Source organism: Oncorhynchus gorbuscha, linkage group LG13, assembly GCF_021184085.1.
Source record: "Oncorhynchus gorbuscha isolate QuinsamMale2020 ecotype Even-year linkage group LG13, OgorEven_v1.0, whole genome shotgun sequence".
NCBI classification, from domain to species: Eukaryota; Metazoa; Chordata; class Actinopteri; order Salmoniformes; family Salmonidae; genus Oncorhynchus; species Oncorhynchus gorbuscha.
In genome coordinates, this window is record NC_060185.1 from 91,980,200 (window position 1) to 92,006,309 (window position 26,110).

A 26,110-nucleotide genomic window follows, 5' to 3' on the forward strand; every position below is an offset into this window, starting at 1 on the left:
ACTATCTACTATATACCATCTACCTTTTATTATCTACTATATACCATCTACTATCTACTATATACCATCTACTATCTACTATATACCATCTACTATATACCATCTACTATCTACTATATACCATCTACTATCTACTATATACCATCTACTATCTACTATATACCATCTATCTACTATATACCATCTACTATCTACTATATACCATCTACTATCTACTATATACCATCTACTATCTACTATATACCATCTACTATCTACTATATACCATCTACTATCTACTATATACCATCTACTATCTACTAAATACCATCTACTATATACCATCTACTATCTACTATGTACCATCTACTATCTACTATATACCATCTACTATCTACTATATACCATCTACTATCTACTATATACCATCTACTATATACCATCTACTATCTATACCATCTGCTATCTATATACCATCTACTATCTACTATATACATCTACTATATACCATCTACTATATACCATCTACTATCTACTATATACCATCTACTATCTACTATATACCATCTACTATCTACTATATACCATCTACCTTTTATTATCTACTATATACCATCTACTATCTACTATATACCATCTACTATCTACTATATACCATCTACTATATACCATCTACTATCTACTATATACCATCTACTATCTACTATATACCATCTACTATCTAATATATACCATCTACTATCTACTATATACCATCTACCTTTTATTATCTACTATATACCATCTACTATCTACTATATACCATCTACCTTTTATTATCTACTATATACCATCTACTATCTACTATATACCATCTACTATCTACTATATACCATCTACTATATACCATCTACTATCTACTATATACCATCTACTATATACCATCTACCATCTACCTTTTATTATTTACTATATACCATCTACTATATACCATCTACTATCTACTATATACCATCTACCTTTTATTATCTACTATATACCATCTACTATCTACTATATACCATCTACTATCTACTATATACCATCTACTATCTACTATATACCATCTACTATATACCATCTACTATCTACTATATACCATCTACCTTTTATTATTTACTATATACCATCTACTATATACCATCTACTATCTACTATATACCATCTACTATATACCATCTACCATCTACCTTTTATTATTTACTATATACCATCTACTATATACCATCTACTATCTACTATATACCATCTACTATCTACTATATACCATCTACCTTTTATTATTTACTATATACCATCTACTATCTACTATATACCATCTACTATCTACTATATACCATCTACTATATACCATCTACTATCTACTATATACCATCTACTATCTACTATATACCATCTACTATCTACTATATACCATCTACTATCTACTATATACCATCTACTATCTACTATATACCATCTACTATCTACTATATACCATCTACTATCTACTATATACCATCTACTATCTACTATATACCATCTACTATCTACTAAATACCATCTACTATATACCATCTACTATCTACTATGTACCATCTACTATCTACTATATACCATCTACTATCTACTATATACCATCTACTATCTACTATATACCATCTACTATATACCATCTACTATCTACTATATACCATCTACTATCTACTATATACATCTACTATATACCATCTACTATATACCATCTACTATCTACTATATACCATCTACTATCTACTATATACCATCTACTATCTACTATATACCATCTGCCTTTTATTATCTACCATCTACCATCTACCTTTTATTATCTACTATATACCATCTACTATCTACTATATACCATCTACTATCTACTATATACCATCTACTATATACCATCTACTATCTACTATATACCATCTACTATCTACTATATACCATCTACTATCTAATATATACCATCTACTATCTACTATATACCATCTACCTTTTATTATCTACTATATACCATCTACTATCTACTATATACCATCTACCTTTTATTATCTACTATATACCATCTACTATCTACTATATACCATCTACTATCTACTATATACCATCTACTATATACCATCTACTATCTACTATATACCATCTACTATCTACTATATACCATCTACTATCTACTATATACCATCTACTATCTACTATATACCATCTACTATCTACTATATACCATCTACTATCTACTATATACCATCTACATCTATATACCATCTACTACTATATACCATCTACTATCTACTATATACCATCTACTATATACCATCTACCATCTACCTTTTATTATTTACATTTACATTTACCATCTACTATCTACTATATAACATCTACCTTTTATTATCTACTATATACCATCTACTATATACCATCTACTATCTACCTTTTATTATCTACTATATACCATCTACTATATACCATCTACTATATACCATCTACTATCTACTATATACCATCTACTATATACCATCTACTATCTACTATATACCATCTACTATATACCATCTACTATATACCATCTACTATATACCATCTACTATCTACTATATACCATCTACCTTTTATTATCTACTATATACCATCTACTATATACCATCTACTATCTACTATATACCATCTACCTTTTATTATCTACTATATACCATCTACTATATACCATCTACTATCTACTATATACCATCTACTATATACCATCTACCATCTACCTTTTATTATCTACTATATACCATCTACTATATACCATCTACTATCTACTATATACCATCTACTCTCTACCATCTACTATCTACCATCTACCATTTACTATATACCATCTACTATCTACTATATACCATCTACTCTCTACCATCTACTATATACCATCTACCTTTTATTATCTACTATATACCATCTACTATATACCATCTACCATCTACCTTTTATTATCTACTATATACCATCTACTATCTACTATATACCATCTACTATATACCATCTACTATATACCATCTACCTTTTATTATTTACTATATACCATCTACTATATACCATCTACTATCTACTATATACCATCTACTATCTACTATATACCATCTACCTTTTATTATCTACTATCTACCATCTACTATATACCATCTACTATATACCATCTACTATATACCATCTACGATCTACTCTCTACCATCTACTCTCTACCATCTACTTTCTACCATCTACCATTTACTATATACCATCTACTATATACTATCTACTATCTACTATATACCATCTACTCTCTACCATCTACTATATACCATCTACCATCTACCTTTTATTATCTACTATATACCATCTACTATATACCATCTACCATCTACCTTTTATTATCTACTATATACCATCTACTATCTACTATATACCATCTAACTTTTATTATTTACTATATACCATCTACTATCTACTATCTACCATCTACTATATACCATCTACCATCTACCATCTATTATATACCATCTACTATCTACCATCTACTATATACCATCTACCATCTACTATATACCATCTACTATATACCGTCTATCATCTACTATATACCATCTACTATCTACCATCTACTATATACCATCTACCATCTACCTTTTATTATCTACTATATACCATCTACTATATACCATCTACTATCTACTATATACCATCTACTATCTATTCTCTACCATCTACCTTCTACTATTTACTATATACCATCTACTATATTCCATCTCCTATATACCATCTACTATCTACTATATACCATCTACTATATACCATCTACGATCTACTCTCTACCATCTACTATCTACCATCTACACTCTACGATATACCATCTACGATATACCATCTGCCATTTACTATATACCATCTACTATCTACCATCTACTATATACCATCTGCCATTTACTATATACCATCTACTATATACCATCTACCATCTACTATCTACCATCTACTATATACCATCTATCATCTACTATATAGCATCTACCATCTACTATATACCACCTATTTCTATCTCTCTATCTCAAAATCAAATCCAATTTTAGTTGTCACATACACATGGTTAGCAGATGTTAATGCGAGTGTAGCGAAATGCTTGTGCTTCTAGTTCCGACGATGCAGTAATAACCAACGAGTAACCTAACCTAACAATTTCACAACAGCTGCCATATACACACAAGTGTAAAGGGATAAAGAATATGTACATAAAGATATATGAATGTGTGATGGTACAGAGCAGCATAGGCAAGATGCAGTAGATGGTATCGAGTACAGTATAAACATATGAGATGAGTAATGTAAAGTATGTAAACATTATATTAAGTGTCATTGTTTAAAGTGGCTAGTGATACATTTTTTACATGTATGGCAGCAGCCACTCAATGTTAGTGGTGGCTGTTTAACAGTCCGATTGGCTTGAGATAGAAGCTGTTTTTCAGTCTCTCGGTCCCAGCTTTGAAGCACCTGTACTGACCTCGCCTTCTGGATGATAGCGGGGTGAACAGGCAGTGGCTCGGGTGGTTAATGTCCTTGATGATCTTTTTGACCTTCCTGTGACATCGGGTGGTGTAGGTGTCCTGGAGGGCAGGTAGTTTGCCCCCGGTAATGCGTTGTGCAGACCTCACTACCCTCTGGAGAGCCTTACGGTTGTGGGCAGAGCAGCTGCCATACCAGGCGGTGATGCAGCCCGACAGGATGCTCTCGATTGTGCATCTGTAAAAGTTTGTGAGTGCTTTTGGTGACAAGCCGTATTTCTTCAGCCTCCTGAGGCTGCTCCTTCTTCACGATGCTGTCTGTGTGGGTGGACCATTTCAGTTTGTCCATGATGTGTACGCCGAGGAACATAAAACTTTCTACCCTCTCCACTACTGTCCCGTCTGCTGTTTCCTGAAGTCCACGATCATCTCCTTTGTTTTGTTGACGTTGAGTGTGGGGTTATTTTCCTGACACCACACTTTGAGGGCCCTCACCTCCTCCCTGTAGGTCGTCTCGTCGTTGTTGGTAATCAAGCCTACCACTGTAGTGTCGTCTGCAAACTTGATGATTGAGTTGGGGGCGTGCATGGCCACGCCATCGTGGGTGAACGGGGAGTACAGAGGAAAGGGCTCAGAACGCACCCTTGTGGGGCCGCAGTGTTGAGGATCAGCGGGGTGGAGATGTTGTTACCTACCCTCACCACCTGGGGGCGACCCGTCAGGAACTCCAGTACCCAGTTGCACAGGGCTGTAGTCGATGAATAGCAATCTCACATAGGTATTCCTCTTGTCCAGATGGGTTAGGGCCGTGTGCAGTATGGTTGCGATTGCGTCGTCTGTGGACCTATTTGTAATGGTCCTTGACTAGTCTCTCAAAGCACTTCATGATGACGGAAGTGAGTGCTACGGGGCGATAGTTGTTTAGCTCAGTTATCTTAGCTTTCTTGGTAACTGGAACAATGGTGGCCCTCTTGAAGCATGTGGGAACAGCAGACTGGGATAAGGATTGATTGAATATGTCCGTAAACACACCAGCCAGCTGGTCTGCGCATGCTCTGAGGATGCGGCTGGGGATGCCGTCTGGACCTGCAGCCTTGCGAGGGTTAACACGTTTAAATGCACTGTATTGTCCTCAAAGCGAGCAAAGAAGGTGTTTTGTCTGTCTGGGAGCAAGACATCCTGGTCCGCGACGGGGCTGGTTTTATTTTTGTAATCCTTGATTGACTGTAGACCCTGCCACATACCTCTTGTGTCTGAGCCGTTGATTTGCGACTCTACTTTCTCTCTATACTGACGCTTAGCTTGTTTGATTGCCTTGCGGAGGGAATAGCTACACTGTTTGTATTCGGTCATGTTTCCGGTCACCTTGCCCTGGTTAAAAGCAGTGGTTTGTGCTTTCAGTTTCGGGTGAATGCTGACATCAATCCACTGGTTTGGGAATGTTTTAATAGTTGCTGTAGGTACGACATCGCCAATGCACTTGCCAATGCACCCTCTGTCTATCTCTCTGTCTCTCTATCTATCTCTGTCTTTCTCTCTCTGTCTCTGTCTCTCTGTCTCTGTATCTCTATCTCTCTGTCTCTCTGTATCTCTCTCTCTCTCTGTCTGTCTCTGTCTCTGTCTCTGTATCTATCTCTGTCTCTGTATCTCTATCTCTCTGTCTCTCTGTATCTCTCTCTCTCTCTGTCTGTCTCTGTCTCTGTCTCTGTATCTATCTCTGTCTCTGTATCTCTATCTCTCTATCTCTCTGTCTCTCTCTCTGTCTGTCTCTGTCTCTGTCTCTGTCTCTGTATCTATCTCTGTCTCTGTATCTCTATCTCTCTATCTCTCTGTCTCTCTCTCTGTCTGTCTCTGTCTCTGTCTCTGTATCTATCTCTGTCTCTGTATCTCTATCTCTCTATCTCTCTGTCTCTCTCTCTGTCTGTCTCTGTCTCTGTCGCTGTCTCTGTATCTCTATCTCTCTGTCTCTCTGTCTCTCTCTCTCTTTCTGTCTCTCTATTTCTCTTTCTCTCCACCATTTCTTTCTCCCTTTCCTGATCTCTCTCTCTCCTACACAGTCCTCTATTTCCTCATCTGTCTCTGTACCTCTCTCCCTCTTTAAATCTCTCTCATCTCTTTTCCATGCCCTGCTCTTCCACCCTCTATTTTCTACCAGCCTTTGTATATATCTCTCGCATACTTTTTTCTCTCTCTTTCTCACACACACGGCTTACACACACACAGGGCTTGAGTGTAGTTTTGATCAGCAGACAGTGACAGCCCAGTATCTGCTTTTCTAGTTCTGGTTTTAACATGTGAATCACTCTGTGCCAGAGCATGCTATTACATTCACACTAATGAGCCACAGAGAACTCTCACTTCTCTTGATGAACTTGATGCATTTTTTAACAGACATAACTCTCAGAACTACAGATCCCAGACATAACTCTCAGACCAACAGAACCCAGACTTAACTCTCAGAACTACAGATCCCAGACATAACTCTCAGAACTACAGATCCCAGACATAACTCTCAGAACTACAGAACCCAGACATAACTCTCAGAACTACAGAACCCAGACTTAACTCTCAGAACTACAGAACCCAGACATAGCTCTCAGAACTACAGAACCCAGACATAGCTCTCAGAACTACAGATCCCAGACATAACTCAGAACTACAGATCCCATGGTAGATGATAGTACTGTCTGGCTGGCTACAGATCTCATCATGGTAGATGATAGTACTGGCTGGCTGGCTACAGATCCCATGGTAGATGATAGTACTGTCTGGCTGGCTACAGATCTCATCATGGTTGGTGATAGTACTGACTGGCTGGCTACAGATCCCATGGTAGATGATAGTACTGTCTGGCTGGCTACAGATCTCATCATGGTAGATGATAGTACTGTCTGGCTGGCTATAGATCCCATGGTAGATGATAGTACTGTCTGGCTGGCTACAGATCCCATGGTAGATGATAGTACTGTCTGGCTGGCTACAGATCCCATGGTAGATGATAGTACTGTCTGGCTGGCTACAGATCCCATGGTAGATGATAGTACTGTCTGGCTGGCTACAGATCCCATGGTAGATGATAGTACTGTCTGGCTGGCTACAGATCCCATGGTAGATGATAGTACTGTCTGGCTGGCTACAGATCCCATGGTAGATGATAGTACTGTCTGGCTGGCTACAGATCCCATGGTAGATGATAGTACTGTCTGACTGGCTACAGATCTCATCATGGTTGGTGATAGTACTGTCTGGCTGGCTACAGATCTCATAATTTGTAGATGATAGTACTGACTGGCTGGCTACAGATCTCATAATTTGTAGATGATAGTACTGTCTGGCTGGCTACAGATCTCATAATTTGTAGATGATAGTACTGGCTGGCTGGCTACAGATCTCATCATGGTTGGTGATAGTACTGTCTGGCTGGCTACAGATCCCATGGTAGATGATAGTACTGTCTGGCTGGCTACAGATCTCATCCTGGTTGGTGATAGTACTGTCTGGCTGGCTACAGATCCCATGGTAGATGATAGTACTGTCTGGCTGGCTACAGATCCCATGGTAGATGATAGTACTGTCTGGCTGGCTACAGATCTCATCATGGTAGGTGATAGTACTGTCTAGCTGTCTGGCTACAGATGTCATCATGGTAGGTGATAGTACTGTCTGGCTGGCTGGCTACATATCCCATGGTAGATGATAGTACTGTCTGGCTGGCTACAGATCTCATCATGGTAGATGATAGTACTGTCTGGCTGGCTACAGATCCCATGGTAGATGATAGTACTGTCTGGCTGGCTACAGATCTCATCATGGTTGGCGATAGTACTGTCTGGCTGGCTACAGATCTCATCATGGTAGATGATAGTACTGTCTGGCTGTCTGGCTACATAACCCATGGTAGATGATAGTACTGTCTGGCTGGCTACAGATCTCATCATGGCAGATGATAGTACTGTCTGGCTGGTTACAGGTCTCATGGTAGATGATAGTACTGTCTGGCTGGCTACAGATCTCATCATGGTAGATGATAGTACTGTCTGGCTGGTTACAGGTCTCATGGTAGATGATAGTACTGTCTGGCTGGTTACAGGTCTCATGGTAGATAATAGTACTGTCTGGCTGGCTACAGATCTCATCATGGTAGATGATAGTACTGTCTGGCTGGCTACAGATCTCATCATGGTAGATGATAGTACTGTCTGGCTGGTTACAGATCCCATGGTAGGTGATAGTACTGTCTGGCTGGTTACAGGTCTCATGGTAGATTATAGTACTGTCTGGCTGGCTATAGATCCCATGGTAGATGATAGTACTGTCTGGCTGGCTACAGATCCCATGGTAGATGATAGTACTGTCTGGCTGGCTACAGATCCCATGGTAGATGATAGTACTGTCTGGCTGGCTACAGATCCCATGGTAGATGATAGTACTGTCTGGCTGGCTACAGATCCCATGGTAGATGATAGTACTGTCTGGCTGGCTACAGATCCCATGGTAGATGATAGTACTGTCTGGCTGGCTACAGATCCCATGGTAGATGATAGTACTGTCTGGCTGGCTACAGATCCCATGGTAGATGATAGTACTGTCTGACTGGCTACAGATCTCATCATGGTTGGTGATAGTACTGTCTGGCTGGCTACAGATCTCATAATTTGTAGATGATAGTACTGGCTGGCTGGCTACAGATCTCATAATTTGTAGATGATAGTACTGTCTGGCTGGCTACAGATCTCATAATTTGTAGATGATAGTACTGGCTGGCTGGCTACAGATCTCATCATGGTTGGTGATAGTACTGTCTGGCTGGCTACAGATCCCATGGTAGATGATAGTACTGTCTGGCTGGCTACAGATCTCATCCTGGTTGGTGATAGTACTGTCTGGCTGGCTACAGATCCCATGGTAGATGATAGTACTGTCTGGCTGGCTACAGATCCCATGGTAGATGATAGTACTGTCTGGCTGGCTACAGATCTCATCATGGTAGGTGATAGTACTGTCTAGCTGTCTGGCTACAGATGTCATCATGGTAGGTGATAGTACTGTCTGGCTGGCTGGCTACATATCCCATGGTAGATGATAGTACTGTCTGGCTGGCTACAGATCTCATCATGGTAGATGATAGTACTGTCTGGCTGGCTACAGATCCCATGGTAGATGATAGTACTGTCTGGCTGGCTACAGATCTCATCATGGTTGGCGATAGTACTGTCTGGCTGGCTACAGATCTCATCATGGTAGATGATAGTACTGTCTGGCTGTCTGGCTACATAACCCATGGTAGATGATAGTACTGTCTGGCTGGCTACAGATCTCATCATGGCAGATGATAGTACTGTCTGGCTGTCTGGCTACATATCCCATGGTAGATGATAGTACTGTCTGGCTGGTTACAGGTCTCATGGTAGATGATAGTACTGTCTGGCTGGCTACAGATCTCATCATGGTAGATGATAGTACTGTCTGGCTGGTTACAGGTCTCATGGTAGATGATAGTACTGTCTGGCTGGTTACAGGTCTCATGGTAGATAATAGTACTGTCTGGCTGGCTACAGATCTCATCATGGTAGATGATAGTACTGTCTGGCTGGCTACAGATCCCATGGTAGATGATAGTACTGTCTGGCTGGTTACAGATCCCATGGTAGGTGATAGTACTGTCTGGCTGGTTACAGATCCCATGGTAGGTGATAGTACTGTCTGGCTAGTTACAGATCCCATGGTAGGTGATAGTACTGTCTGGCTGGTTACAGATCCCATGGTAGATGATAGTACTGTCTGGCTGGTTACAGGTCTCATGGTAGATGATAGTACTGTCTGGCTGGCTACAGATCTCATCATGGTAGATGATAGTACTGTCTGGCTGGCTACAGATCCCATGGTAGATGATAGTACTGTCTGGCTGGCTACAGATCTCATCATGGTACATGATAGTACTGTCTGGCTGGCTACAGATCTCATCATGGTAGATGATAGTACTGTCTGGCTGGTTACAGATCCCATGGTAGGTGATAGTACTGTCTGGCTGGTTACAGGTCTCATGGTAGATTATAGTACTGTCTGGCTGGTTACAGATCCCATGGTAGGTGATAGTACTGTCTGGCTGGTTACAGATCCCATGGTAGATGATAGTACTGTCTGGCTGGTTACAGGTCTCATGGTAGATGATAGTACTGTCTGGCTGGCTACAGATTGTGTAGTTATTGATGTATTCCTCTACTACCCCATTTGAATACCTTATATACACATACAAAATACACACAACTCTAGATTTTACACAAATGCACATGCATTCACTCTCTCTCTCTCATTCACTCTCTCTCAAACTCTCTCATTCACTCTATTTCAAACTCTCTCAAACTCTCTCATTCACTCTATTTCAAACTCTCTCAAACTCTCTCATTCACTCTATTTCAAACTCTCTCAAACTCTCTCATTCACTCTATTTCAAACTCTCTCAAACTCTCTCATTCACTCTATTTCAAACTCTCTCAAACTCTCTCATTCACTCTATTTCAAACTCTCTCAAACTCTCTCATTCACTCTATTTCAAACTCTCTCAAACTCTCTCATTCACTCTATTTCAAACTCTATTTCTCATTCACTCTATTTCAAACTCTATTTCTCATTCACTCTATTTCAAACTCTCTCTCTCTCTCTCTCTCTCTCTCTCTCTCTCTCTCTCTCTCTCTCTCTCTCTCTCTCTCTCTCTCTCTCTCTCTCTCCCTCACATAACATTACATTTACATTTAAACATAACATAACAACCACCTCCCTTGACGGACGGACAAGCCCAGTGATGTGATTGGTTGACAGAAGGAGCAGTGTTGAAGATAGAGAACAATGAGCCAGAACTAATAGATCTGAATCAAACTGAATAACCAACCAGGACCTTCTCCCCCCCCCCCCCCGCCTCGGGCTCTATCTGCCCTTTTCTGACCAGCTACACACACACATGCAAATACACACACATCTACATACACACACACACAAGGCAAGGCAAGCACGCACACACACACAGTAGTGATGCGCGGGTCAGCTGTTTGGTCAACTGCACCCGCCCACAACCGGCCAGACTATAAATGATAAAGTGAAAATCTGATGCCCACACCCGACCCTAACCCACTAATATAGAACATCTGAGGCCCACACCTGACACTAACCCACTAATATAGAACATCTGAGGCCCACACCCGACCCTAACCCACTAATATAGAACATCTGAGGCCCCACCCGACCCTAACCCACTAATATAGAACATCTGAGGCCCACACCTGACCCTAACCCACTAATATAGAACATCTGATGCCCCACCCGACCCTAACCCACTAATATAGAACATCTGAGGCCCCACCCGACCCTAACCCACTAATATAGAACATATGAGGCCCCACCCGACCCTAACCCACTAATATAGAACATATGAGGCCCCACCCGACCCTAACCCACTAATATAGAACATCTGAGGCCCCACCCGACCCTAACCCACTAATATAGAACATCTGAGGCCCCACCCGACCCTAACCCACTAATATAGAACATCTGAGGCCCACACCCGACCCTAACCCACTGATATAGAACATTCGAGGCCCCACCCGACCCTAACCCACTAATATAGAACATCTGAGGCCCCACCCGACCCTAACCCACTAATATAGAACATCTGAGGCCCCACCCGACCCTAACCCACTAATATAGAACATCTGAGGCCCACACCCGACCCTAACCCACTAATATAGAACATCTGAGGCCCACACCCGACCCTAACCCACTAATATAGAACATCTGAGGCCCACACCCGACCCTAACCCACTAATATAGAACATCTGAGGCCCCTCCTGACCCTAACCCACTAATATAGAACATCTGAGGCCCCACCCGACCCTAACCCACTAATATAGAACATCTGAGGCCCACACCCGACCCTAACCCACTAATATAGAACATCTGAGGCCCACACCCGACCCTAACCCACTAATATAGAACATCTGAGGCCCCACCCGACCCTAACCCACTAATATAGAACATCTGAGGCCCACACCCAACCCTAACCCACTAATATAGAACATCTGAGGCCCCACCCGACCCTAACCCACTAATATAGAACATCTGAGGCCCCACCCGACCCTAACCCACTAATATAGAACATCTGAGGCCCCACCCGACCCTAACCCACTAATATAGAACATCTGAGGCCCACACCCGACCCTAACCCACTAATATAGAACATCTGAGGCCCACATCCGACCCTAACCCACTAATATAGAACATCTGAGGCCCCACCCGACCCTAACCCACTAATATAGAACATCTGAGGCCCCACCCGACCCTAACCCACTAATATAGAACATCTGAGGCCCACACCCGACCCTAACCCACAAATATAGAACATATGAGGCCCCACCCGACCCTAACCCACTAATATAGAACATCTGAGGCCCCACCCGACCCTAACCCACTAATATAGAACATCTGAGGCCCCACCCGACCCTAACCCACTAATATAGAACATACGAGGCCCCACCCGACCCTAACCCACTAATATAGAACATATGAGGCCCACACCCGACCCTAACCCACCGATATAGAACATCTGAGGCCCCACCCGACCCTAACCCACTAATATAGAACATCTGAGGCCCCACCCGACCCTAACCCACCGATATAGAACATCTGAGGCCCCACCCGACCCTAACCCACTAATATAGAACATCTGCTGTTGGCTACAGTCAGAGACGGTGTAAAGATCTTTTGACAGGGGGTGCAGCATGTTGTTGCCTGGTCTAGATATGTTTCTGCTTATAATTTCAGACATTTTGGTAGGCTATTTGTTAGTCAACTTACCTATAATTACATAGATGCAGCTTCTCATTAAATGTTGCCCTAGAGGACTAAATAAACCCCTGCTCACCAGAATAATGTCACTATAAATTGATAGAATGCTTCAATCTATTGACATCGGTAAAGGTTTCTCTGTCATCTCTGCTTCTTTCGGGGCTGAAAGATGTTTAGGGACCGGGGGGGAAATGCAATAACACATAATTTTTTTTATTTTCGATTGACATCAGTTTGACCAGTTGTAAGGAAATAGAAATCTGTGAAAACAACCCAACATGTTGCTAATAAGATTTCACTTTGGCTTGGATGCATAATTATTTTATGTGGTTGAAATACTATCAGCTTTTAACAAAATTATTTAACTAGGCAAGTCACTTTAGGACAAATTCTAATGATGGCCTATGATGACAAATTTACAATGATGTAAAGAGGGACCATCCATAGAGGTGCTATAACTGCAAATTCACATTCTCTCAAGATGCTGAAAGCAAGAAATCATATTTCTCCACTCCTTGCCGTGTCAACATTTTGGTGGATCATTGTACTGCATTAATTCTGCAGGAGTTAATAGTAAGGCTCCGGTTGAACTCGGAAGTTTACATACACCTTAGCCAAATACATTGACAATTTTAAACTACATTTTTCACAATTCCTGACATCAAATCAAAGTTTATTTGTCATGTACGCTGAATACAACAGACCTTACAGTGAAATGCTTACTTAGAGGCTCTATCCAATAGTGCAAAAAAGGTATTAGGTGAACAATAGGAAAGTAAAGAAATAAAACAACAGTAAAAAGAGGCTACATGCAGTAGAGAGGCTATATACAGTGGAGAGGCTATATACAGTAGAGGCTATATACAGTAGAGAGGCTATATACAGTAGAGGCTATATACAGTAGAGAGGCTATATACTGTAGAGGCTATATACAGTAGAGGCTATATACAGTAGAGGCTATATACAGTAGAGAGGCTATATACAGTAGAGAGGCTATATACAGTAGAGGTTATATACAGTAGAGGGGTTATATACAGTAGAGAGGCTATATACAGTAGAGGCTATATACAGTAGAGAGGCTATATACAGTGGAGAGGCTATATACAGTAGAGGCTATATACAGTAGAAAGGCTATATACAGTAGAGGCTATATACAGTAGAGAGGCTATATACAGTAGAGGCTATATACAGTAGACAGGCTATATACAGTAGAGAGGCTATATACAGTAGAGAGGCTATATACAGTAGAGGTTATATACAGTAGAGGGGTTATATACAGTAGAGAGGCTATATACAGTAGAGAGGCTATATACAGTAGAGCCCATATACAGTAGAGGTTATATACAGTAGAGGGGTTATATACAGTAGAGAGGCTATATACAGTAGAGAGGCTATATACAGTAGAGAGGCTATATACAGTAGAGGCTATATACAGTAGAGGTTATATACAGTAGAGGTTATATACAGTAGAGAGGCTATATACAGTAGAGAGGCTATATACAGTAGAGAGGCTATATACAGTAGACAGGCTATATACAGTAGAAAGGCTATATACAGTAGAGAGGCTATATACAGTAGAGAAGCTATATACAGTAGAAAGGCTATATACAGTAGAGAGGCTATATACAGTAGAAAGGCTATATACAGTAGAGAGGCTATATACAGTAGAAAGGCTATATACAGTAGAGAGGCTATATACAGTAGAGAGGCTATATACAGTAGAGAGGCTATATACAGTAGAGAGGCTATATACAGGAGAGGCGATATACAGTAAAGAGGATATATACAGTAGAGAGGCTATATATAATAGAGGCTATATACAGTAGAGGGGCTATATACAGTAGAGAGGCTATATACAGTAGAGAGGCTATATACAGTAGAGAGGCTATATACAGTAGAGAGGCTATATACAGTAGACAGGCTATATACAGTAGAGGGGCTATATACAGTAGAGAGGCTATATACAGTAGAGAGGCTATATACAGTAGAAAGGCTATATACAGTAGAGAGGCTATATACAGTAGAAGCTATATACAGTAGAAAGGCTATATACAGTAGAGGCTATATACAGTAGAAAGGCTATATACAGTAGAGAGGCTATATACAGTAGAAAGGCTATATACAGTAGAGAGGCTATATACAGTAGAGAGGCTATATACAGTAGAAAGGCTATATACAGTAGAAAGGCTATATACAGTAGAGAGGCTATATACAGTAGAGAGGCTATATACAGTAGAGAGGCTATATACAGTAGAGAGGCTATATACAGTAGAAAGGCTATATACAGTAGAGGCTATATACAGTAGAGGCTATATACAGTAGAGAGGCTATATACAGTAGAGAGGCTATATACAGTAGAGGCTATATACAGTAGAGGCTATATACAGTAGAGGCTATATACAGTAGAGGGGATATATACAGTAGAGAGGCTATATACAGTAGAGAGGCTATATACAGGAGAGGCGATATACAGTAAAGAGGCTATAAAAGTAGCGAGGCTACATATAGACACTGGTTAGTCAGGCTGATTGAGGTAGTATGTACATGTAGATATGGTTAAAGTGACTATGCATATATGATGAACAGAGAGTAGCAATAGTATAAAAGAGGGGTTGGTGGGTGGTGGGACACAATACAGATAGCCCGGTTAGCCACTGTGCGGGAGCACTGGTTGGTCAGCCCAATTGAGGTAGTATGTACATGAATGTATAGTTAACGTGACTATGCATATATGATAAACAGAGAGTAGCAGCAATGTAAAAAGAGGTGTTGGGGGGGGGGGGGGGGACACAATGCAAATAGTCCGGGTAGCCATTTGGTTACCTGTTCAGGAGTCTTATGGCTTGGGGGTAAAAACTGTTGAGAAGCCTTTTTGTCCTAGACTTGGAACTCCGGCACCACTTGCCATGCGGTAGTAGAGAGAACAGTCTATGACTGGGGTGGCTGGGGTCTTTGACCATTTTTAGGGCCTTCCTCTGACACTGCTTGGTGTAGAGGTCCCGGATGGCAGGCAGCTTAGTCCCAGTGAGGTACTGGACCGTAAGCAGTTGGCCGCCATTTCTTCCGGCGCCCTTTTGAATCATAACACTTAATTCCCTGTCTTTAGGTCCGTTAGGATCACCACTTTATTTTAAGAATGTGAAATGTCAGAATAATAGTAGAGAGAATGATTTATTTCAGCTTTTATTTCTTTCATCACATTCCCAGTGGGTCAGAAGGTTACATGCACTCGATTCGTGTTTGGTAGATTTGCCTTTCAATTGGTTCATTTGGGTCAAACGTTTCATGTAGCCTTCCACAAGCTTCCCACAATAAGTTGGGTAAATTTTGGCCCATTCCTCCTGACAAAGCTGGTGTAACTGAGTCAGGTTTGTAGGCCTCCTTCCTTGCACAAGCTTTATCAGTCCTGCCCACACATTTTCTATTGGATTGAGGTCAGGGCTTTGTGATGGCCACTGCAATACCTTGACTTTGTTGTCCTTAAGCCATTTTGCCACAAATTTGGAAGTATGCTTGGGGTCATTGTCCATTTGGAAGACCCATTTGTGACCACGCTTTATCTTCCTGACTGATGCCTTCTATATTGAAGATGTTACTTCAATATATCCACCAAATTTTCCATCCTCATGATGCCATCTATATTGTGAAGTGCACCAGTCCCTCCTGCAGCGAAGCACCCCCACAACATGATGCTGCCACCCCCGGGCTTCACGGTTGGGATGGTGTTCTTCGGCTTGCAAGCCTCCCCCTTTTTCCACCAAACATAACAATGATCATCATAGCCAAACAGTTCTATTTTTGTTTCATCAGGCCAGAGGACATTTCTCCCAAAAGTACGATCTGCATCCCCATCTGCAGTTGCAAACCGTAGTCTGGCTTTTTTTATGGCGGTTTTGGAGCGGTGGCTTCTTCCTTGCTTCCTTTCAGATTATGTCGATATAGGACTCGTTTTAGGATATAGGACTCATTTTACTGTGGATATAGATACTTTTGTACCTGTTTCCTCCAGCATCTTCACAAGGTCCTTTGCTGTTGTTCTGGGATTGATTTGCACTTTTTGCACCAAAGTACGTTCATCTCTAGGAGACAGAACGCGTCTCCTTCCAGAGTGGTATGACGTCTGTGTGGTCCCATGGTGTTCATACTTGCTCCCTATTGCCCACTATTGTTCGTACAGATGAACATGGTACCTTCTGGTGTTTGAAAATTGCTCCCAAGGATCATCCAGACTTGTGGAGGTCTACAAAAAAAATTCTGAGGTCTTGGCTGATTTCTTTTGATTTTTCTATGATGTCAAGCAAAGAGGCAGTGAATTTGAAGGTAGGCCTTGAAATACATCCACAGGTACACCTCCAATTGACTCAAATGATGAGTCATGATATCATTTTCTGGAATTTTCCAAGCTGTTTAAAGGCACAGTCAACTTAGTGTATGTAAACTTCTGACCCACAGGAATTGTGATACAGTGAATTATAAGTGAAATAATCCGTCTGTTAACAATTGTTGGAAAAATGACTTGTGTCATGCACAAAGTAGATGTCCTAGCCAACTTGCCAAAACTCAAGTTTGTTACAAGACATTTGTGGAGTGGTTGAAAAACGAGTTTTAATGACCCCAACCTAAGTGTATGTAAACTTTTGACTAAACTGTATGTCACTCCAGTGTAAATTGCTAAATTGTAATTACTTCGCCACTATTGCCCTATTTATTGTCTTACCTCCTTACTTCATTTTCACACACTGTCTACAGATTTTTCTATTGTGTTATTGACTGTATGTTTGTTTATTCCATGTATAACTCTGTGTTGTTTTTGTCACACTGCTTTGCTTTATCTTGGCCAGGTCGCAGTTGTAAATGAGAACTTGTTCTCAACTGACCTACCTGGTTAAATAAAGGTGAAAAAACATTGTGAGCTGTTCTTGACATAATATGGACTTGGTCTTTTACCAAATATGGCTATCTTCTGTATACTCCCTCTACCTTGTCACAACACATCTGATTGGCTCAAATGCATTAATAAGAAAATAAGGAGGCACACCTGTTAATTCTACATGATTCTATGTGTGTTCTTTCATAGTTTTGAAGTTTTCACTATTATTCAGCAATGTAGAAAATAGTAAAAAAAAAAAAAATCCTTGAATGAGTTCTAAAACGTTTGACCAGTAGTGTAGCTGATATCATCCAATTTGACCACTTCACCAAATCTTTCTCAAACATGACTTTTCTGGCCCTGCCTTCTCTTTATCTTCAACTCTCAATTTCACAGCTTTTCTCTTAAATCAATTAAGTTCTGACATTGTCTTTTTTGTTTCCGTGGTTCGACGTTAACTTCTTCTGCCTGATCCCACGTTAACTTCTTCTGCCTGATCCCACGTTAACTTCTTCTGCCTTCTTCTGCCTGATCCCCGTTAACTTCTTCTGCCTGATCCCCGTTAACTTCTTCTGCCTGATTAACGTTAACTTCTTCTGCCTGATCCCACGTTAACTTCTTCTGCCTGATCCCACGTTAACTTCTTCTGCCTGATGATCGTTAACTTCTTCTGCCTGATTAACTTCTTCTGCCTGATCCCCGTTAACTTCTTCTGCCTGTTAACTTCTTCTGCCTGATCCCGTTAACTTCTTCTGCCTGTTAACGTTCTTCTTCTGCCTGATTCTTCTGCCTGATCCCGTTAACTTCTTCTGCCTGTTAACTTCTTCTGCCTGATCCCACGTTAACTTCTTCTGCCTGATCCACGTTACTTCTTCTGCCTGATCCCACGTTACCTTCTTCTGCCTGATCCCACGTTACTTCTTCTGCCTGATCCCCCGTTAACTTCTTCTGCCTGATCCCACGTTAACTTCTTCTGCCTGATCCCACGTTAACTTCTTCTGCCTGAACGTTAACTTCTTCTGCCTGATCGTTAACTTCTTCTGCCTGATCCCACGTTAACTTCTTCTGCCTGATAACGTTCTTCTGCCTGATCCCACGTTAACTTCTTCTGCCTGATCCCACGTTAACTTCTTCTGCCTGATCCACGTTAACTTCTTCTGCCTTCTTCTGCCTGATCCCACGTTAACTTCTTCTGCCTGATCCCACGTTAACTTCTTCTGCCTGATCCCACGTTAACTTCTTCTGCCTGATCCGTTAACGTTACGTTAACTTCTTTCTTCTTCTGCCTGATCCCACGTTAACTTCTTCTGCCTGATCCCACGTTAACTTCTTCTGCCTGATCCCGTTAACTTCTTCTGCCTGATCCCACGTTAACTTCTTCTGCCTGATCCCACGTTAACTTCTTCTGCCTGATCCCACGTTAACTTCTTCTGCCTGATCCCACGTTAACTTCTTCTGCCTGATCCCACGTTAACTTCTTCTGCCTGATCCCACGTTAACTTCTTCTGCCTGATCCCGTTAACTTCTTCTGCCTGATCCCGTTAACTTCTTCTGCCTGATCTTCTGCCTGATCCCCGTTACGTTAACTTCTTCTGCCTGATCCCACGTTAACTTCTTCTGCCTGATCCCACGTTAACTTCTTCTGCCTGATCCCACGTTAACTTCTTCTGCCTGATCCACGTTAACTTCTTCTGCCTGATCCCCGTTAACTTCTTCTGCCTGATCCCACGTTAACTTCTTCTGCCTTCTTCTGCCTGATCCCACGTTAACTTCTTCTGCCTGATCCCACGTTAACTTCTTCTGCCTGATCCCACGTTAACTTCTTCTGCCTGATGCCTGATCCCACGTTAACTTCTTCTGCCTGATCCCACGTTAACTTCTTCTGCCTGATCCCACGTTAACTTCTTCTGCCTGATCCCACGTTAACTTCTTCTGCCTGATCCCACGTTAACTTCTTCTGCCTGATCCCGTTAACTTCTTCTGCCTGATTCCACGTTAACTTCTTCTGCCTGATCCCACGTTAACTTCTTCTGCCTTCTTCTGCCTGATCCCACGTTAACTTCTTCTGCCTGATCCACGTTAACTTCTTCTGCCTGATCCCACGTTAACTTCTTCTGCCTGATCCCACGTTAACTTCTTCTGTGATAACTTCTTCTGCCTGATCCCACGTTAACTTCTTCTGCCTGATCCCACGTTAACTTCTTCTGCCTGATCCCACGTTAACTTCTTCTGCCTGATGATCCTGACGTTAACTTCTTCTGCCTGATCCCACGTTAACTTCTTCTGCCTGATCCCACGTTAACTTCTTCTGCCTGATGATCTTCTGCCTGATCCACGTTAACCTTCTTCTGCCTGATCCCACGTTAACTTCTTCTGCCTGATCCCACGTTTCTTCTGCCTGATCCCACGTTAACTTCTTCTGCCTGATCCCACGTTAACTTCTTCTGCCTGATCCCACGTTAACTTCTTCTGCCTGATCCCACGTTAACTTCTTCTGCCTGATCCCACTTCTTCTGCCTTCTTTCTGCCTGATCCCACGTTAACTTCTTCTGCCTGATCCCACGTTAACTTCTTCTGCCTGATCCCACGTTAACTTCTTCTGCCTGATCCCACGTTAACTTCTTCTGCCTGATCCCACGTTAACTTCTTCTGCCTGATCCCACGTTAACTTCTTCTGCCTGATCCCACGTTAACTTCTTCTGCCTGATAACTTCTTCTGCCTGATCCACGTTAACTTCTTCTGCCTGATCCCACGTTAACTTCTTCTGCCTGATCCCACGTTAACTTCTTCTGCCTAACTTAACTTCTTCTGCCTGATCCCACGTTAACTTCTTCTGCCTGATCCCACGTTAACTTCTTCTGCCTGATCCCACGTTAACTTCTTCTGCCTGATCCCACGTTAACTTCTTCTGCCTGATCCCACGTTAACTTCTTCTGCCTGATCCCCGTTAACTTCTTCTGCCTGATCCCACGTTAACTTCTTCTGCCTGATCGTTAACTTCTTCTGCCTGATCCCACGTTAACTTCTTCTGCCTGATCCCCGTTAACTTCTTTCTGCCTGATCCCACGTTAACTTCTTCTGCCTGATCCCACGTTAACTTCTTCTGCCTGATCCCACGTTAACTTCTTCTGCCTGATCCCACGTTAACTTCTTCTGCCTGATCCCACGTTAACTTCTTCTGTTAACTTCTTCTGCCTGATCCCACGTTAACTTCTTCTGCCTGATCCCGTTAACTTCTTCTGCCTGATCCACGTTAACTTCTTCTGCCTGATCCCACGTTAACTTCTTCTGCCTGATCCCACGTTAACTTCTTCTGCCTGATCCCACGTTAACTTCTTCTGCCTGAACGTTAACTTCTTCTGCCTGATCCCACGTTAACTTCTTCTGCCTGATCCCACGTTAACTTCTTCTGCCTGATCCCACGTTAACTTCTTCTGCCTGATCCCACGTTAACTTCTTCTGCCTGATCCCACGTTAACTTCTTCTGCCTGATCCCACGTTAACTTCTTCTGCCTGATCCCACGTTAACTTCTTCTGCCTGATCCCACGTTAACTTCTTCTGCCTGATCCCACGTTAACTTCTTCTGCCTGATCCCACGTTAACTTCTTCTCTGCCTGATCCCACGTTAACTTCTCTTCTGCCTGATCTGCCTGACGTTAACTTCTTCTGCCTGATCCCCGTTAACTTCTTCTGCCTGATCCCACGTTAACTTTCTTCTGCCTGATCCCACGTTAACTTCTTCTGCCTGATCCTGCCTGACGTTACTTCTTCTGCCTTCTTCTTCTGCCTGATCCCACGTTAACTTCTTCTGCCTGATCCCACGTTAACTTCTTCTGCCTGATCCCACGTTAACTTCTTCTGCCTGATGCCCCACGTTAACTTCTTCTGCCTGATCCGTTACCTTGTTCTGCCTGAACCTTCTTCTGCCTGATCCCACGTTAACTTCTTCTGCCTGATCCCACGTTAACTTCTTCTGCCTCCCACGTTAATCTGCCTGATCCCCGTTAACTTCTTCTGCCTGATCCCACGTTAACTTCTTCTGCCTGATCCCGTTAACTTCTTCTGCCTGATCCCACGTTAACTTCTTCTGCCTGATCCCACGTTAACTTCTTCTGCCTGATCCCACGTTAACTTCTTCTGCCTGATCCCACGTTAACTTCTTCTGCCTGATCCCGTTAACTTCTTCTGCCTGATCCACGTTAACTTCTTCTGCCTGATCCCACGTTAACTTCTTCTGCCTAACTTCTTCTGCCTGATCCCCGTTAACGTTAACTTCTTCTGCCTGATCCCCACGTTACCTTCTTCTGCCTGATCCCACGTTAACTTCTTCTGCCTGATCCCCTTAACTTCTGCCTGATCCCACGTTAACTTCTTCTGCCTGATGACTTCTTCTGCCTGACGTTAACTTCTTCTGCCTGATCCCACGTTAACTTCTTCTGCCTGCCTAACGTTTCTTCTGCCTGATCCCACGTTAACTTCTTCTGCCTGATTAACTTCTTCTGCCTGATCCCACGTTGAACTTCTTCTGCCTCCCACGTTAATGCCTGATCCCACGTTAACTTCTTCTGCCTGATCCCACGTTAACTTCTTCTGCCTGATCCCACGTTAACTTCTTCTGCCTGATCCCACGTTAACTTCTTCTGCCTGATCCCACGTTAACTTCTTCTGCCTGATCCCAAAAGCATTTGGTGATTAGGATGGAGGCTCATACAGTTCGGACCTAAGTCTTACTCATAGGTACTAATGCCAGGTAGCCTAAAATAATGAAAGAATGTAGCCTCTAAATGTAGCCTATAGATATAAATTGCAGAAGAGTTATACATTTATGGATTTTTTAAAGGTATTACGTTCTTTTTATTTCAATCCGCCTGCCACCCACCCGCCCTTCATCCACACAATATTTCATAACCCTAAACCCAGCATACACATCGACAAATGCACACGCACACACACATGGCCGACGAGCCGTCCTCCCCTCCCCAGCCTCATAGTCTCTTGGCTGGCCCTGTCCACACATTGTTGATCGGAAGTCAACAACACATTAGAACCCGCAGCGTGGTGGATGCGGATAGGCTAATTGGGGTGATACTGAGCTGTTCCAATAGTTCTGTGGATAAGCCGGAGAGACCGGAGTTTCTACTGCGTAGTACTAGTGGACTGTAGTTGGTGCTGCATGCTTTTACACACGGATTAGCTACAGTACTATGTTTTTGGCTTGGGCTAGGTTGTAGTTTGATACTGGTAGTTTTTCTATTCTGTACCATCTGAGCCTTAACTGTCAGTGTAGGCATTACAAGTCTCAATGATAGACACGCCAAAGACAATGACGAGCTACATTGGTGTCAGAAGTGGGATATGCTGTGTTTTGATAGTGGTAGTGTTTCTATAGTATCTGGTTCTTCATCCATCCGTCTCATATAGCATTAGATAACTCAATGACTGACTGGCCACACCATTACAATAACCAGCTAGAGAGTTATTAATCTTATCGCCACTCCTATCTATCCATCTATCCTGTGTCAGAGCGAGGCAGAGGGAGGAATTATGTCTTCATTTTTCAGAAAATCAAAGGCTGAGAGTTTAATTATTCATTGCGTCTAAATAGGTCACTGCCTCTTATTATGAGTGGCAAGCAGAGGAAGTGGTACACAGAGAAGGAGAGTGGGAGAGAGAGAGAGGGGTTAAACAGAGAAGGAGAGTGGGAGAGAGAGAGGGGTTAAACAGAGAAGGAGAGTGGCAAGCAGAGGAAGTGGTACACAGAGAAGGAGAGTGGGAGAGAGAGAGGGGGGTTAAACAGAGAAGGAGAGTGGGAGAGAGAGGTTAAACAGAGAGAGAGAGGGGTTAAACAGAGAGAGGGAGAGGGGTTAAACAGAGAGAGAGAGGGGTTAAACAGAGAAGGAGAGTGGGAGAGAGAGAGGGGTTAAACAGAGAGAGAGAGAGGGGTTAAACAGAGAGAGAGAGAGGGGTTAAACAGAGAAGGAGAGTGGGAGAGAGAGGTTAAAAGAGAGAGAGAGAGAGAGAGAGGGAGAGAGAGAGGGGTTAAACAGAGAGAGAGGGGTTAAACAGAGAGAGAGAGAGGGGTTAAACAGAGAAGGAGAGTGGGAGAGAGAGAGAGAGAGGGAGAGAGAGAGGGGTTAAACAGAGAGAGAGAGAGAGGGGTTAAACAGAGAAGGGGAGTGGGAGAGAGAGGTTAAACAGAGAGAGAGAGAGAGAGAGAGAGAGAGAGGGGAGAGAGAGAGGGGTTAAACAGAGAGAGAGAGGGGTTAAACAGAGAGAGAGAGAGAGGGGTTAAACAGAGAAGGAGAGTGGGAGAGAGAGGTTAAACAGAGAGAGAGAGAGAGAGAGGGAGAGAGAGAGGGGTTAAACAGAGAGAGAGAGAGAGAGAGAGGGGTTAAACAGAGAGAGAGAGGGGTTAAACAGAGAGAGAGAGAGAGAGAGAGAGAGAGAGAGAGAGGAGAGAGGGGTTAAACAGAGAGAGAGATAGAGAGAGAGAGGGAGAGAGAGGGGTTAAACAGAGAGAGAGAGAGAGAGAGAGAGAGGGGTTAAACAGAGAAGGAGAGTGGGAGAGAAAGGTTAAACAGAGAGAGAGAGAGAGAGGGAGAGAGAGAGGGGTTAAACAGAGAGAGAGAGGGGTTAAACAGAGAGAGAGAGAGGGGTTAAACAGAGAAGGAGAGTGGGAGAGAGAGTTAAACAGAGAGAGAGAGAGAGAGAGAGAGAGAGAGAGAGAGAGAGAGGGGTTAAACAGAGAGAGAGAGAGAGAGAGAGAGGGTTAAACAGAGAGAGAGAGGGGTTAAACAGAGAGAGAGAGAGAGAGAGAGAGAGAGAGGGGGGTTTAAACAGAGAGAGAGAGAGAGAGAGAGAGAGAGAGAGAGAGAGAGAGAGAGAGAGAGAGAGAGAGAGAGAGAGAGAGAGAGAGGGGTTAAACAGAGAGAGAGAGGGGGGTTAAACAGAGAGAGAGAGAGAGAGAGAGGGGTTAAACAGAGAAAGAGACAGAGAGAGAGAGAAGAGGGGTTGAGAAAGAGGGTGAGAGATATGGAGAGAGGGAGACGTAGAAAGAGAGGGAGAGAGATATGGAGGGAGACAAAGAGAGAGGGGAAATGCCTGCACCGCCTGCATGCTGTCTGTGTTATGATGCTCTATATGACAAAGGGTGAAGCTAACAGAACAGAAGAGTTATCAGAATAGAAGGGTTATCACAACAGAACGGTTATCACATTAGAATAGTTATCACAATGGAAGGGTTATCACAACAGAACGGTTATCACAATAGAAGAGTTATCACAATAGAAGGGTTATCACAACAGAAGAGTTATCACAACAGAAGGGTTATCACAACAGAACGGTTATCACATTAGAATAGTTATCACAATGGAAGGGTTATCACGACAGAAGAGTTATCACAACAGAAGGGTTATCACAATAGAATAATTATCACAATAGAACAATTATCACAATAGAATAGTTATCACAATAGAAGAGTTATCAGAATAGAAGAGTTATCACAATAGAAGAGTTATCAGAATAGAATGGTTATCACAATAGAATGGTTATCACAATAGAAGAGTTATCACAATGGAAGAGTTATCAGAATAGAAGGTGAACAGAGGATGTACCCAGTTAGCTGACAGTCTTTGGTCCCCTGAAAGTCCTCTGTAATCTCCATCTCTAATTGTATGTATTATTAAACCAACCATTATGTTCTCTAGTAGCATTTGACAAACCAGAATATAAATAATTGATGTAAACAGTAAGCATTACAGGACCAAGAATAGAACCTTTGAGGAAAACCATCATGTCAAACATGTGCGAGAGCCTCGTGTCCCTGTCTTTTGACATTGACCGTAGCCATTTGAGCATTGCTCCCATGTTGGCCCACTAGGTTAGTTTGCATTTAC

General features: G+C 42.3%; 1 protein-coding gene across 2 annotated transcripts in view; it reads left to right on the forward strand.

The window, feature by feature from the left end:
- The window catches only part of LOC123994190 (gamma-aminobutyric acid receptor subunit beta-2-like), a 99,317-nt gene that overhangs the window by 65,108 nt on the left and 8,099 nt on the right, over positions 1 to 26,110 (forward strand). The window lies entirely within an intron of this gene.